This window comes from Peromyscus leucopus, chromosome 19 (assembly GCF_004664715.2).
Source record: "Peromyscus leucopus breed LL Stock chromosome 19, UCI_PerLeu_2.1, whole genome shotgun sequence".
In the NCBI taxonomy this organism is placed as follows: domain Eukaryota; kingdom Metazoa; phylum Chordata; class Mammalia; order Rodentia; family Cricetidae; genus Peromyscus; species Peromyscus leucopus.
This window is the reverse complement of record NC_051079.1, coordinates 2,049,261-2,065,897: the sequence shown is the minus strand read 5'-3', so window position 1 is coordinate 2,065,897 and position 16,637 is coordinate 2,049,261.

The following is a 16,637-nucleotide window of genomic DNA, read 5'->3' as shown; positions in this document are numbered from 1 at the left end:
ACTCAGAGGCATGTGAGCAAACAAGATTTTAGTGTTCCAAAGCCCTGTTGCTTTCTTCAGACCTTGGACGACATACAAGCCTCCGCATCGTCAGGAGCCTCTTTCTTTTCTGAGATGTTTTATTATTTCCATCATTGTAGATGAGATCACATTCCTTGTCATTGAAGAGGATACAAATAGGAACTTCCACCCTATGAACCCAAAGTTTAAAACACTTCGGCCGGAGCCTGCCTCCTTTGCCCGTGGGCTGGGACAAGGATGTGGAGTCCCACTGCTGAGTGCCCAGCCCCGGGTGCCTAGGCCGTGCTGAACTGTACCCGGGAGTAGGGGGTGTGTGCATGTACTGTTGGTGGTGGTGGTAAGCTTGTTTTGGTCTGTCTCCCGCCTGCCATCTTACCCATCCCCATTTTCTACCCCCTGCTGTCTCCACTGCCCCCCCCACTTTATTTCTATCACAATTATTGAAAGCATGCATCTGTGATTTTCCCTGGATGTGGGACAGTTTTTCATTCTAGTGTGGGTGTTCTTGGTTCCCTAAGATGTTCAACATCTTGCTGAAGACCGATGTTGGTTCTGACCTGTCAACTGTACTTGTTAGCCCTGGAGTTTTTGAAGTACTGACTGCCCTTGGCCGCCTCTGTTAGAGGAAAACTACAATGTTAGAGAAACCGTATGGCCCCAAAGGGAGACCAGTGCCTTAGCTTAAAAAGACTATATTTCTACTAATGATAATAATCCACCCAGTTCACAACCTTGTACTTGAGATGGATGTGGGCAATACCATCAGCCAGTTTCAGTCACAAAACATCCCTTTTGAGACAAAAAGCACCCTGTTCCTCTTACAAAATTCAGGATCTTTCAAAATTAGATAAAGAAAATTCGGTTCCTTCATGTTACTTGCCTTCCAGAAATTTATCCTCACAGTTTTCTAAGGCTTGATATGAAATCCTATGGCAAAATTCCAGCCAGACCCTGACCCCTGGGGTTGTGAGGACCAAAAGTGGAGGACGCAGCTGCCTATTATGTCTGAAGCTCCAGTTGAACTCAGCGTAACTAATGGGAGCTCACTTCCAGCCAACCACTGAAACCACTCAGGCTTTCCACATGACAAACATGTCTGTAAGATGTTCCCAGGCCCTCTCCTACAGTTTCCATGCAACAGACAAATCCTCCCCTTTGTGGCTTTTCCCTAGGCCACATGACATGTGACCCCTCCCCTGTTTACACTTTGGAAGTCCCAGAGGATCCTGGGAGTTTCACTCACATTTGTGGGTGTCTATGAGGGCCCTCCTGAGCCAGGGTGGAGCTGGCATGTCACCTGTGCTGATTCTTCTGTTCCAGGTCCTTGGACCTCTGTTGTTCAGAATTCCAGTGGCAGAAAGCGTTTTTAGAATATTTTCAATATTATTTAAGTGATTTGAATACATACATTTAAAAATGTCCCAAGACCAACACGTGCTCTTTCTTGAATCAGTTAATGAACGTTTATAAAGAATGTTTTACAAGGAAAGAGCTCGCTGTTTTGGTTTTTAATTTTAAAAATTTTTTTAAAAATTAAATTTATGTATCTGTGCGTGTGCTTGCTCACTTGTGTGCACACTATGCACATGCAGTGCCTACAGAGGCCAGAAGGGGGCGCTGGAGTCCCCTGGAACTGGAACTACAGGTGGTTATGAGCAGCTTGATGTGGGAGCTGGGATCCAAACCCAGGTCTTCTGCAAGAGCAGCAAGTGCTCTCCATCACTGAGCCAGCCTTGTCTACAACCTTTATTTAGCAGAGTAATGGATTTTGTTTGACATTTTCACATACACTTACTATATTTTGTTTTTATTGTCACCCTGTCCACTGTCTTCCCCTGCACCCTCTTCCTTCCTCTTCTGGCCCTCTTCATCACCCCAAATAGTAGCCCTTCTGCTTGTATGACTCATGTGTTCCATTACCTCCCCATTGTCCTTCCTCTCCCCCTTAGACCTCTTCTTCCTTCTCATGGACTTCTTTCCACTCTCATGTCCTATGAACACACACACACACACACACACACACACACACACGCACACGCACACGCACACATGCACGTACATACACACGTGCATACACATGCACACACATATATACACACGTATACACAAACGCGCGCACGCGCGCACACATACACACACACACATTATAGATGGCACATATGAGGGAAAACAAGCCACATCTGTCATTATGAGTCTTTCTTGCTTCCATCCTTGGCCTGCAAACACCATAATTCTGTTCTTCACATCTGAAGAGAATTCTGTGGTGTATATGTGCCACATTTTCTTTCTCCATTAATCTACTGGATGTCTAAGCTCATTACTACGGAGGCTCTTGAGGTAGCTGTTCTCACCTGTGCCATTTTCTTTGTCCTTTGCCCCAGCCTTGCTCAGGGATCTGCACAGAAAGCCCTCACTAAGCTGCTCTGGCTAATGGGATAACTTTGTGCACACAGTCGTTAGCTAGCTTTGATGCTGAGCAGAAGTAAGCCTGCAGTTATAAAGTGATGTGTCTAGCCGAGTGGAACCTGACTTTCCCCGTCTGTCCGCTATTGTCTTTGCTGGTCTGTGACCCTTACCGCCACTGTCCGGCTTCACACTGTCTCACCACACCAGAAACTCACTGAGCTACTTATGGAGGGAACACGGAGGAGTGACCAGTGTGTTTTTGCCTCTTGGCCTTTGGAACATAATCTACAGAGTTTGTTCCAGAAAACCTCACACAGATTTGTGTTTGTGGAAAGAGGTCCAAAGACTTAATTATTTTTTGGGAGCTCCAGTGTTTGTCCTCTGCTAATCAGGGACGATGCTGTGCAGGACTTAGCCAGCACTGCCCAGTGCAGCTGACAGGTCACCAAAAACTCAAGGCCCTGCCCTCAGGCCTGAGCAAGTCCAAAGAGACACCAGAAAGCATCTCTCTCCCAACCGGAGGAAAAAGCAGGCCACCATGGGTCACATAAAAGGAGAGAATGCAGCCTCCAGGAAGCATCGCCATGGCCTCCGGCTGCTCCAGCCTCCAGGAAGCATCACCATGGCCTCAGGCTGCTCCAGCCCCAGCGTCTCAAATGTGTGTTCTCATTGCCGCCTGTGCCGGTTGTCATCCTTGTTCCTAGTGAGAAGCTGATGCCGAAATGCCAGTAAGTAAGAAGGCTGTAACTTCGCCAGTTCATCTGTTCTGCCAACAGTTGTTGCACGGATATGTCCACACAACAAGATTCTTGCCCTAAATCCCCAAGCCCTTGAGGATAGGCTACAAAGGGGCCAGTTGGGGGTCCTCTGTATTCTTCAGCAGTGTGTTCTTTGTCTCCAGATTGTCTATAGGCAGGGCCTGCAGAGAGCATCATCCATTCCATAGATGTGCATCTTTACGATGTGCAGAGTAGTGTGTTAGCATGCTAGGACTCTAGCAAGCTTTTCAGAAAGAAGGACGGCTGCATGGAACCATTGCTCCAAAGCAGGCTCCAGGTCCAAAACAGATGCAGCATCTTCTAGTCTTCTCTGGTGTTCTAGTTTGACTTGGGGAGGAAGCTGACTTGGCTCACCCTTCCAGGTCATAGTCCATCATTGAGGGAAGTCAGGGCAGGAACTCACACTAGATGTGGATCCGGAGGGAGAATAAGCATTTGCTAAAAGTGAACTGTGTTCTGGGCATTTCACATAGGATAAGGGCTGGATTATATTCCCCTCCAAAATTCATATAGGGAAGTCCTATCCCCAAGTAACTCAGAATGTGCATTTTGAGGTGGAACATCATGTTTTTAAGATTTATTCATGTATTTTATGTACATGAGTGCTCTATCTGCATGCATGCCTTTATGCCACAAGAGATCCCACTAGAGATGGTTGTGAGCCACCATGTGGGTGCTGGGAACTGAATCTGGAAGAACAGCCAGTTCTCTTAACTACTGAGCCATCTCTCCAGCCCCCAGAGGTGGAACACTATTATTTGTTACTATTTTTTTTATTAGTTCTTTGAGAATTTCATGCGATGTATTTTGATCATATTCACTTCCTCCCCCAACTCCTCCCAGATCTACACCCCCTTCGCTACCCACCCAGCTTTGTGTGCTTCTCTTCTCCTTCTTTTAAACCCATGAAGCCCAATTTCTGCTGCTCACACACTCTTGGATGAGTGGCCTTCCATTGGAGGATGTTCAACCTATCAGGGGCCACATCCTTAAAGATCACTGACTCTACCTTTCCCAATAGTTATCAATTACCAATAGCTCCTCAGTTAGGGATGGGACTATGTGTCCACTCCCCTCTCCACGTGGATATACATCTGACTTGAGGCTGCATATGTCTTGTGCATGCTGAGATAATCATTAGGAGTTTATATGTGCAGCTGCCCTCAAGTGTCCTGAAAGCAGGTCCCTTGTGGGCATCTACTGGCTTTGATGCCTCTGTTCTTTCAGCTCTGTCTTCTGAAAGGATTCCCAAGCCTTGTGGGGAGTAGGTGTGACATTGATGTCACAGAGCTGAGTATTCCAGGCTCTGATTCTCAGCACCTGGACCAGTTGTAGTCTCTGTATTAATGGCCATCCACTGAAGAAAGAAGTTTCTCTGACGAGGATTGAGAGATGCACTAGGCTATGGGCATGAGGATAAATCATTAGGAGTTGGCTTAGCATTGAAGCTATTTAGAAGATGGAGGTGGACGTTAAAGAAATGATTGAATGCACTGGTATGCCCCATCCTGTTTTATGGATCTGAATATTTTAATCCTTGTGGGGCAGTGCATCCTGAACTAGATATTATCTTCTGGAAGTCAGTGGCTATGATGAGGTCTGTCTCCCATGTGTCTCATGTTCTGAAAAGAAGAGGAGATGAGGATACAGCATGCACAGAGAAAAGATTATGGGAAAACATGGAGTAGAAGGCATCACATGACATCACCACAGTGGTGCATTCCTGTAATCCTAGCACACAGAAGGGTGAAGCTGACGCATCATGAGTTTAGGGATAGCTTTGGCTATGTAATAAGTTCCAAGCCAGTTGGGCTTTGCAGTAAGACCTTACATCTAAGACAAAATAAAACACAAAAACCAAAACAAGCAAACAATAGCAAAAGAAAAAATAAAGAAAACTGATTCTCTCAATATCTTGATATTGGATTTCTAAACTTCAGAATTATGAGAAAATAAATTTTCTGTTTCTTTTTGCTGTTGTTTTTGTTTTTGTTTTGTTTTGTTTTGAGGCAGGATTTCTCTTAGCCATCCTGGAACTAGTTCTGTAGATCAGGTTAGACACCAACTCACAGAGATCCACCTGCCTCTGCCTCCTGAGTGCTGGGATCAAAGCTGTGTGCCATCACTATCCTGCACTAAAGTTCTGTTTCTTGAGTCCCACACTCTGTGGTACTTTGTTGTGGCCACCTTCGCTAACCACGCAACATGTGTTCTCCCACTGAGTCATACGCACAAGCCAATACCATTTCCAATGTGCAATAAGCAAACTAGAGAGCTAAGAGATAAGTAACTTGTCTATGGTCATACAGGTGGCCAAACGGCCCTGCTCCACCGAAGAATATCTGACATATGGTAATATTTTAGTAACTATTACATTTTAATAAACATTAACCAGCATCATTTATTATTGCTATGGACTTCAAAAGGATAATGGCTAACTTAGGTCAGGAGATTTTACTAAGATGACTAAATGTACACAGATCTGTGTAAATAGTTTCCAGAAAACAGAAAGGCAACACATTGACTTAGAGAAAAAGTATGTGGCCCAAGTCCTATAAATAGTGTTTAAACTCAGTAAAATACTGTCATTACTGACTTTATAAGGTATGGGGTGTTAAAAAGACCCCTTCCCAAATGGCATGCTAGATGTCAAACTGGCTACAGGCAGCCTGAAGCATTGGGGGAAATGTACTCCTATAAAGCCAGTGTTAGAATATGCTTGCACCCAATCTAAAACCCAGAGCTCCTTCTTCAATAAGACATTTAAGTTCCTTGTCCAAGTACTTTACGGTAAGTCTATAGCATATCCAAAGATTTACGTTTGTGCTCACAGTTGTTTTAAACCAACGTATTACTCTGACTTTTCTATCATATCATTATTTCTCTTGTGCATTGCATCAAAGCATTTTGATTAGAACAAGTCATTGAGAAAGCAGATGCCAAAGTAAACATTCAAACTTAAATTCTAGAGAAGGGACTGTCCTTTCAGACAGGCCCAAGTTATGGGGACTTCTGATAATTCTGAGAGGTTCTAGTGTTTGTGGAATTGACTTGCACATCAATTTCTTCTTGATTTATTTGGTTTATAAAAACTTCTATGAATTTCCACTCTAGTTCTCCTGTTGAGACTTTTTTTCCTGATGGGCTTCTCGGAGTTTTCAGCCAGAGGATGGTTTACTTTTCCTTAGGGATCATGAATTCATATTCCTTGACCCAAAGCTCCGTCCAGGAGCTGGGTCGCCACACCCATGCTGGCTACACGAGAACCAGCAGTGCCTACCAGCACCACTGCTTCCTCACCGGCACTTCCGGAACAGACAGCCGAGAAGGCTGGGATGCCAATCCACTTACAATGTCTTATTTGCTGGGGTCTTCCTGGGCTTGTCAAGAGACACTGTGTAATGACAAGATGCACTCATTTTGAAGGTAGAGAGCTGGTTCAAACTCCAGCAGCTCTAAGCCATGCAAATGGGGGCATGTTACTTCATCCCTCTTGGCTTTAGTGCCCGGCTGGCTCCTGGTAAAGACTAAATGTGGCACCACAGATGAAGCATAGGGCATGGACTCTGACACACAGTCGGTCTACACTAAACAGAGACTGGCAACAGACCTCGGTTAATACATGCTTTCTGCATGGTTCAGATTTCATGGCAGCCTGATGTACAATTGGGACTTAACCTCATACAAGACCCATGAGTCCCTGAGGAGGGCATTCTCCATGTGTTTCAAACTTGGTGCATCATCCACCAAGCATGTTCCCTCCGGAAAAGCAGGAGACCGCCCAAGGTTTGGACAAGTTCAGGGAAGCATCTGAACTTGTTGGTAGCTGTCCCATCAAAACTGGAGTTGTCTGGGTTTTTACCACTGGGGCCAATATTCTTTTCTGTCTGGAGTTTTAAAAAAAGATCAGAAGGTTGGATTAGCATTCCCTGTTCTTTATGGCATTAAAAGCTCTTTGGGAGGAAAGTTCCACTGATCTCAACCAGAATCTTAAGGATTAAAGGGATGAGTAACGTGAGAAAATGAATGAAGGAATTATTTGACACACGCTGGGAGAACTTGGGGACTCAAGGAGAAAAATGAGATAGTTTCACCAATGGCTTTATTTAAAAAACTGTGGGTAATTCTTCCCAGTGTTGCTTTGGGTCTCTCCTTCATCACAGAAGGAGGATTTGGGTTTGAATTCTATTTGTGATATTCATCAGATGAGGGGACTTATTGAAACTTCCAAGAGCCTCAGTTCCAACACTAGTCCATTTGATGTATCAGTAAGTGCCCTGAATCACTGATGTTCATTCATTCATTCATTCATTCATTCATTCATTCATTCATTCATCAATATCTGTTAGACACTCCATCTATCACACACAAACATGTGATAAACAACGCCCTCCCTACAAAAGCCACTACTCATCTTCATGCACCTAGACTTCAGGGAGAATTGCACGATACTGCGGCTGTTTTCATTTTTCTCAGCAATGTTTTTTGTTTTTATCATTATAAAAATGCAGTTGACCCTTTAGGGTAAGCACAAAAATTTTTCAAAGCACAGAACTTGGTCTAAAATCAAGCCTCTGCTGCTAATTCTCATGGAGAAGCAAGTTTCTCAGCTTACTTGCGCTCACACTTATCAGAAGTAGAGCTTAGCTAGGCGCGTTCCAAAGGCTGCTCTGCCATGACATGGAGTGACCTTCAGTCACCAAGAGAGACGTGGACAGTGACCAGTGACGAAACGCAGCCCCCTTGCTTCTGCTTCCCTAGCTTTCAGCTTCCCGTGCGGCTCCAGAAACTTCTGCCCCACGGAGGTTTCCTGCATGCTGTAGGGACCAGAGGAGTGCATCCTCTTTCTCTCCCAGAGTCTGGGCCTTTGGTGGCGGCTCTGCTACGTCTCCTAAACAGGACCGTTTATTTCATAAATTTAAACACCTTTGCTTGGTGTGCTACTCGTTTGCTTCTCCCCCGGTTTGGTTTTGGCCCCCTTCTCTTTTGGAGTTCTGGGTACACTGGCGATTTATTCATGACTGAGGCTTGCATTGCTCTGAGAACTGTGATGTGAGGGAATACCACACATTGCTTTCATTAATATGTCATATTAAATTTGAAATCTAAAATCCAAATCAAAAATTGGGCCTCTTAACATTGTTCATTCCTTGGGAAGGGGAAGGCTGGGAATAATTGTTTTATGAGCCAAATTTTTTTTCTCTCTCTCTCCACATTCTAATAATTCCCAGGATTTTGACAACCTTGCCACCAGCTATATACTACATTTCCGCTGGTGACATTCCTCCTCGAGTACAGTGATTCAAGATGGAGAGGACTCAGGAGTTTGAAAACCCCGTTCTCCTCTGCTCTGGAGCAGTGTTCGCAACCTTCCTAAGTTGCAGTCCTTTAACACAGTTCCTCATGCTGGGGTGACCCCAACTATAAAATTATCATCGTTGCCGCTTCATAACTGTAAGTTTGCTACTGTTATGAATCATATGTATTCGTGTTTTCTGATGGTCTTAGGTGACTCCTGTGAAAGGAACTCACATCCTTTGCTGCAAGCAGGAAACAGAGAGAGCAAACAGGAAGTAGGTGAGGCTTTTAATCTCAAAGCCCGCCCCTAGTGATGCACTTCCTCTAGCAAGACTGAATCACCTAACCCTCCAAATAGTACCACCTACCAGGTACCAAGCATTTGAAGGGCAAGGACCGATGGGGGACATTTCTCTTTGGAACCACTATAGAGACTTACTAAGTGTCAGGAAGTAAATGAAACTTACAAGGCTTAGGAAGTAAACAAAACTCACCAGTCTGAATACTCTGGAAACTTAAAAGATTGATACACAGCAATAGCAATTGCTGGGGAGAGGAGACTTTCCAGGCTATAAATGCAGGGAACTACAGTTCTCAGCCATGTTGGGTGAGCCTTTTGGTGATATAACTGCATTTTAATCTCCCACATGCCCATGAGTAGCCCCAATTAATTCATTGGTTCACTAAACTAAACTTGGGCAGAATCATTTCTTTGATCTGTAATCAGGTGTTCTATCTGGGGTGAACAGATGTGTGTCCACATCTCCCCAGGAAAAGTCACGAGCACAGTGTGAGGGAGGAAGGAAAACAGTGAGAGGGGGCAAGTTCAGACTCGCCCTTTCAGAGCAACTCCGTCTCGCAGAAGCGAATCCATGCCTACAGAAACTGACGTAGTCCAAAGTAGACAGCATCAATTCATTCTTGATGGTGGAGACTCCATCACAAGCACCTTCTACTAGACTCCACCTCTTAAAGGGCCCAGTACCAAAACACTACTATGCTAAAGACCATGTCTGCAGTTAACAAATCTTTGGGAGACAAGCTATCTCCAAACCCAGCAGGGTCCTGCCAGAATTCCTTCTTGGGAGGTTGCTCAGGCACCCTTGGCAATGCCTCCACCACTCACGGTCCTTCCCTGACATCATATCCCTGCCATGGTGACATATTCCTCGGTCACCAATGCCTTCCAGTGGTGCCAGGGCCCCTCATCCCAAGCAGGCCTTTCACTCAGAACAGAGGAAAGACACGAGATAAGAGCTTCAGCTTTCCTTATAAAAACACAGTAAGTTCTAAGACATGGTGTAGTGGCCCAAAGTAAAACAAGCAAGGACAAGAAAAACAAACAGGACGTTTCTCCCTAACACCCATAATACCAGTACTTCCCTAACAACAAAGTGAGTCACAGAGGTTTGCAGGGCAAGCAAATCAAGCAAAGCTCCTCAGGAACAGGTCTGAGGATTCTCATTTCCTGGACTTGTGTGAACTGGAACCTCTGAGAACATGTGAAACGAAGTTATCACTCATGGTCCCCTCCATCACTCACATGTCTTTCATCAAAATAGCAACACACACACACACACAGACACACACACATAAACACACATATACACACACATAAACACACATGAACAAAAAAAAAAAAAAAAAAAAAAAAAAAAAAAAAAAAAAAAACACATAGACACACATATACACACACATAAACACACACATGCACACATATAGACACACACAGGCACACAGACACACACACATAGACACACATATAGACACATACACACACACATAGACACACACAGGCACACATACACACACACATAGACACACACACATAGACACACAATAGACATACACACATACAGACACACACACACATAGACACACATATATAGACACACACACACTCAGACACACAATAGACATACATACATACAGACACACACACATAGACACACAATAGACATATATACATACAGACACACACACACATATACACACACATAGACACACATATAGACACATACACACACATAGACACACACAGGCACACAGACACACACACATAGACACACAATAGACATACACACATACAGACACACACACATAGACACATATATATACACACACACACTCAGACACACAATAGACATACATACATACAGACACACACACATAGACACACAATAGACATACACACATACAGACACACAATAGACATACACACATACAGACACACACACACATAGACACATAGACACACACACACATAGACACACACATAGACATACACACATACAGACACACATAGACATACATACACACACATAGACACACATATAGACACATACACACACACATAGACACACATATAGACGCATACACACACACATAGACACATACATAGACATACACACATACAGACACACACACATAGATACCATAGACATACATACATACACACACATAGACACACACCACAGATACACATAAAGAGAGACATACAGATACATGTGCACACACACACATGAAGAGAGAGAGAGATGGGGCATTGGTATTATTTACCATTTTGGAAAGATGGTGAGAAATTAAGAGAACAGAGGACAGACAAACGTGCTGGGACCTAGACAGAAACCTTGCTTGACATTGGGCTCATGGGGCTTTGGGTGGTGGGGCTTTCCCACCCACAGACTTGGGTAAGCTAAGTGTGCTTGTTTGTTTCTAAATTGAAGAAAGGGAGGCGATCTGCTTTTCTTTCTGTAACCCACTGGGTCCAGTTACGGCTGCCTGCTGCAGCAGTGACTGCCTGTGTTGGCCTGATCTTGTGTAGGTGACCACAGCTGCAGTGAGTCTGTGATGACCACAGCTGCAGTGAGTCTGTGTGGGTAACCACAGCTGCAGTGAGTCTGTGTGGGTAACCACAGCTGCAGTGAGTCTGTGTAGGTGACCACAGCTGCAGTGAGTCTGTGTGATAAACCACAGCTGCAGTGAGTCTGTGATGACCACAGCTGCAGTGAGTCTGTGTGTGAGGTGATAACCACAGCTGCAGTGAGTCTGTGTGGGTAACCACAGCTGCAGTGAGTCTGTGTAGGTGACCACAGCTGCAGTGAGTCTGTGATGACCACAGCTGCAGTGAGTCTGTGATGACCACAGCTGCAGTGAGTCTGTGTGATGACCACAGCTGCAGTGAGTCTGTGATGACCACAGCTCATAGCTGTGCAGTGAGTCTGTGATGACCACAGCTGCAGTGAGTCTGTGTGGGTAACACCGCAGTTGCAGAGAGTCTATGAGCGCAGGACCTGTCATGGACAGAAGTCAACATTTCACAGTGCCCCCTCCTATCCAGCTTACATCCTTTCTACCGCCTCTTCTTAGGGAAGCTTTTAAACAAGAGACCATTTTTAACTCATCTCAGGGAACTTCTTCCTTCTGCTCTGAGCTCTTCCTGTTTCTGGGAAGTTTTTCCTCTTCACTTAGAGCCATAGGTACAACACTCAGGAAACCTAGATAACAATAATATAATAATCACGTTATCGTAGACAACACGATGTTATTTCCCATGAAAAACTATATCAATGGAATAGTGAAAGTCCACCATTCAACTCTGAACTTACTGTATCAGCCTTCACAGGAAGGAGAGTTACCACTGGCTCCTATCTACACAGTTTCTTATTACAGCTAAATTTTATTTTCATGTGATAGATTTGGAATGATTGTTAAAATCCCATGAAAGCAGAAGTTGGTGATCAGGCCTAAGAAAATCTGTAAGATCTGGAAAGAAGTTCAAGGATGCTTACATTTCCACCATGAGCCAGGGTCTTTGCCCACAGGGAAACGAAATCTCTACTTGTCATGGAGCAGGAGGGTGGGGAGCAGGCAGGCAGAGCAGGAATAAAGACAGAGCAGGGGATTGTGAGAAGGTTCTTAGCATCCTACACTATATATTTCAGGGAGTATGGTATTACTAACTTGGCATTATGGACAAATCCAAAACTTGCCTGATATTCACAGAATCCACATGTGCCTAAGAAGAGATGAACGTTGCAGGTGACAGGCTCCCAGGAGTTGTCCCCAGGGCAAGATTTGAGCCAATCTGAAACAGGTGGATGGCCACAGTTCCTTGCTGTATGTTAAAGTAATGTATGTTAAATGTGATATTAGTATATCATATTTCTCCACGAGCAAGCTGCGCCTTGCAGGCGTCATCTGATTTTCCCAGCATCCCTGGGAGCAGGACATGAATGGGAATCTGTTTCATTCAGGTGTGTCTGGAAAAGATGATGAATTCTTAACAGGAAAAATATGAATTTCCCAAACTGCACATGCAGATACCATTTTAGGGGGTATTGGCAGATGTTAGAATGGATTGGGGTAAATTAACAATGATTTGAAACTCATTGAAAATAGGGAGAAACTATCCAAAGGGCCACATTGTGCCCAAGGCAGAAATCTTGGGTGCTCTGTGTCACAGAATGACTCGTGGAGATGGGGAGCAAGGGCAATGAGCAAATATGACACAATTATGTGTTGTTTCCATAGAAACAGAGCTCCCTTCTGATTGGTTTAAGACCGATCCTAAATCCGGCTCTAATAGCAATGTTTTATTTACAAATAACAATGTTGAGTGTGAGCTTTTGAAGTACTGGAAGGACCTGGAGATGTGCAGTACTTCCAACTTGCTAACATCCTCAGCTTCCTTACTGCCGTCCAACTACGAAGACCTCAGTGTTGAACAACTTCTGATGTCACGTGGGACACCTTCAGATAGGACTCGTGGTCAGGCCCGTTCCTACCTGCTGACACATTCGTGGTCAAGCCTGCTCTCAGGACAGGTAGGGTCAGAGAAAGTGAGAAATTGTGGTTATATTTATACGACTGGATAATGGAGGGAAATCCTTAGGTTTAAAGTTTAAATTCTAAAGCTTCTAATCAAACATGGCATTTCTAGAAACAGAGGAATAAGGTAAAGAGATTTAAAAAAAATCTCTGTATGGTCATGATACCTTTGCAACTCATTTTCTCCGTCACCTGCAAGAGTACAGTGTGCCGTAACAGGGGCGAAGGGGGCCGTGTGCTGACAGACTACCTTCCTCAGAACCTTTTCTGTGATATCCGCCATCTAGGCTCCAACAGCACTCAGCTGGTTGCCAGCATAATCCTGGTAACTGTCTCAGTCAACCACAGCTTCCAAACCTAGCCCAAATTGCTGAAAGTATTGACTATAGGCAACTGGTGAGTCTGCCTGCCTGCATCCATGGGCTACTTCCTGTATCCACAGGCCCTTCCCGCACCCACAGGCCCCTCCCTGTATCCACTGGCCCTTCCTGCACCCACAGGCCCCTCCCTGTATCCACTGGCCCTTCCCGCACCCACAGGCCCCTTCCTGTATCCACTGGTCCTTCCTGCACCCACAGGCCCCTTCCTGTATCCACTGGTCCTTCCTGCACCCACAGGCCCCTTCCTGCATCCACGGGCCACCTCAGCATCCACAGGACCCTTCCTGCATTCCATTCAGGTTTCCTCCATTAGCTCTTGGCCTTTCTGGTACCCCCCTCCTGCTGTCTATGTGTACGGACTTTTTGAGTCTTGATGAAAAAGCACAGGTGAAGCTGCCTGCCCTTGCTGGCTTTCATTTCAGGTGTGAATCTTCTTGTTTACACTGGCCTGAGAAAAGCTACCTAAGAACTCCCAACTTCTAAGCCGGGATTTCTTTATCTGTTGTGTAAGGATTCCCACAGCTAGCTGAAAAGCAGCATAGAAATCTCCATTTGTGTTTTCCTAGCAATTTACTTGTAGAGCAAAGAAGTGAGTGATAATGCCCCAGCCTGGGCTTGGGAGTCTCTTGCATGGCCTAGCTTTTAGGAAACATCTGGCCCAATCCCTGTGCAGTAAGTGTGACTCTGTGCACCTCATTGCTCCTTACTGTCACAGGTTGCCTGGAGCTGATAGAAATGCTCCCACAGAGTGTATCTGTCATCTTTCCCAGCCTGCTGTGTAGGTGGCTTTGTGTTTTATCCAACTTTACAGAGAAGGAATCTGACATTTAGATTTAAAGTGACTGGCCTTGGATCTCAGTTCCCAAGCAGAGCTAGTCCTGAAACCCCTATCTTTTGGCTCCAATCCACTTTCTTTGTCCCAGGGCCCACGACACTGAAGTCACTGATGACCAGAATGATAATCTAAGTGATGACTCCAGGACTGGAGAAGGTCCCAAATCTTCAAAGAGACATTCGATTTGATCCTTCCTCTGTACTGGTGAAGTGGGTTGGGACTCCGCAGGGATTTCCCCCCTGGTAGTAGCGGACGAAACAACACTGATTATAGAACGTTCCATTTCTTAAACATTCTCACTGTAAGTCCCTGCCCCAGTTACTCACAAGCTGGTGCTCAGCTTTGCCATCTGAAGGAAGGAACAGAAAAGCTGTCACGGAAACTGAAAACCGTACATAGGAGGAAATGAGAAAAACCATCATAGACTGTAATCCTGTTTACGTCTCTAAGGAGCCAGCTCAAAAACAGATGCCTGTAATCCTAAGAGAAGCAGTGGTCCTGAGCGAGCTACAGGTGTGGAAGAAGAGAGCGGCTTTTGTGCTTGGTGTGGGGTTCCCAAGGGCCCGAGTCCGCTTCCAGCAGCTACAGACTCAGTGTTGTTTGGTGTGAGTGATTTGTAAGGGAATCTCTGCATGCTAGGACAGCACTATCCCTTCACAGAAGAGCAGGGTGTCCTCACCGAGAGCCTGCTCTTCCTCCTCAATCCCTCTTTTTCCTCTCTGGCATGTTCATCAGTTTCCTAAGAGCTTTCCTATTTCCCTGCTTTTAAAGAAAGGACCCAGCAAGAGGACACTGAATGAGACACATTGAAATATTCCCTAAATCAAGCCTCACTGCTGCTAACTCTTCCTGTCCACCAGAGGCAAGACATGGCTAGATGTGATTGCAGTCCAGCCCTTAGTCCAGCAATGTAGGGCCTTGGCCCTCCATTTTGAGTAGCTGTTGTCTTGCTTGTCGACCTTGACCAGATGTCCTCCCTATGCTGATTCCCTGCGGGTTTCCTTCTTCCTGAATGCTCACCAGAGGTTCTTTGTTTGTGTATCCTGCATTTGGTGTAAACAGCTTAGATGCAAGAATGTAGAACATTGGGTAGTGAACTTCTGGCCTCTGGGGATCCCTCCATTGTGCTGTAAGCCTGTATTTAAGGTTTCCTCCCTCTTTCAATAAACGGCATTGGGCATTCTGCTGAGGCAAATGACCCGCTGTCTCTTGTCTCTGTTTTTTAATACACAACCCCTCGCTCAGGCATGGTGATTGGGTGGTGGTAGCACAGGTGCTACCACAACACAGCAATCTCTGCTGCTACAGAGTCCACGTGTGCAACACCTCCCTGCGAGTGCAGGAGGGAACGAGACAAGAGTACTGTGACTCTTTCCCTCTGCTCCTAGCAATGTCTATGCTTGATAAGAGGTTTAGAATCTAAACTTCAGATCTAAGTTTTTTCCAGTTTTCAACTTCTGTAAATACGACCTCAGGTTCCTTCTTGCTACCACTCTTCTTGTCTGGAGAGGAGGCAGTGGCAGGAGCAGGGGACTCCCAGGAAATGCGAGTGCCACTCATCACCTACTCTGACTTTCCACACCCGTGACTTCAGCCCCTGTAGGGAGCCTCATTTTGTGGCCTTTTACCAGGACTTCTCCATCTTGCCAACATTATCTACGTAAGATATTAGGCTTATTATCCAAACCAGGGTCCTAGGAACCTCAGCTTGCCAACATGGTCATCCTTGGTGCAGCCAGATCTGAGGTCTTGTTTTCCTTGATCATGCTTACTACTAACCAGGTTCTCTTAGGGATTAGCCATCTTGGCTTGCTTGACCAATCCTGTTTCTTCTGTCCATTTTTTCTTCCTTGCCGTCCTGTGCTAGACATCCTGTCAGGGTGTTCATATCCTCTGATTCTCTCCCTTCTTTCTGACCAGATGCTTTCGCCTCCATGGTGGGGTCCTTTGCTTCTTTAACTCTGTGACCCTTAGTTTTACTCTGAGTGCTCCTGTGGCTTCTCTCCACACACGGCCTTTGTAAATTCACCAACTGCGACAATCACACTTGAATCCATGTTTCAAGTCCCACTGTAGCAAATTTTCTAT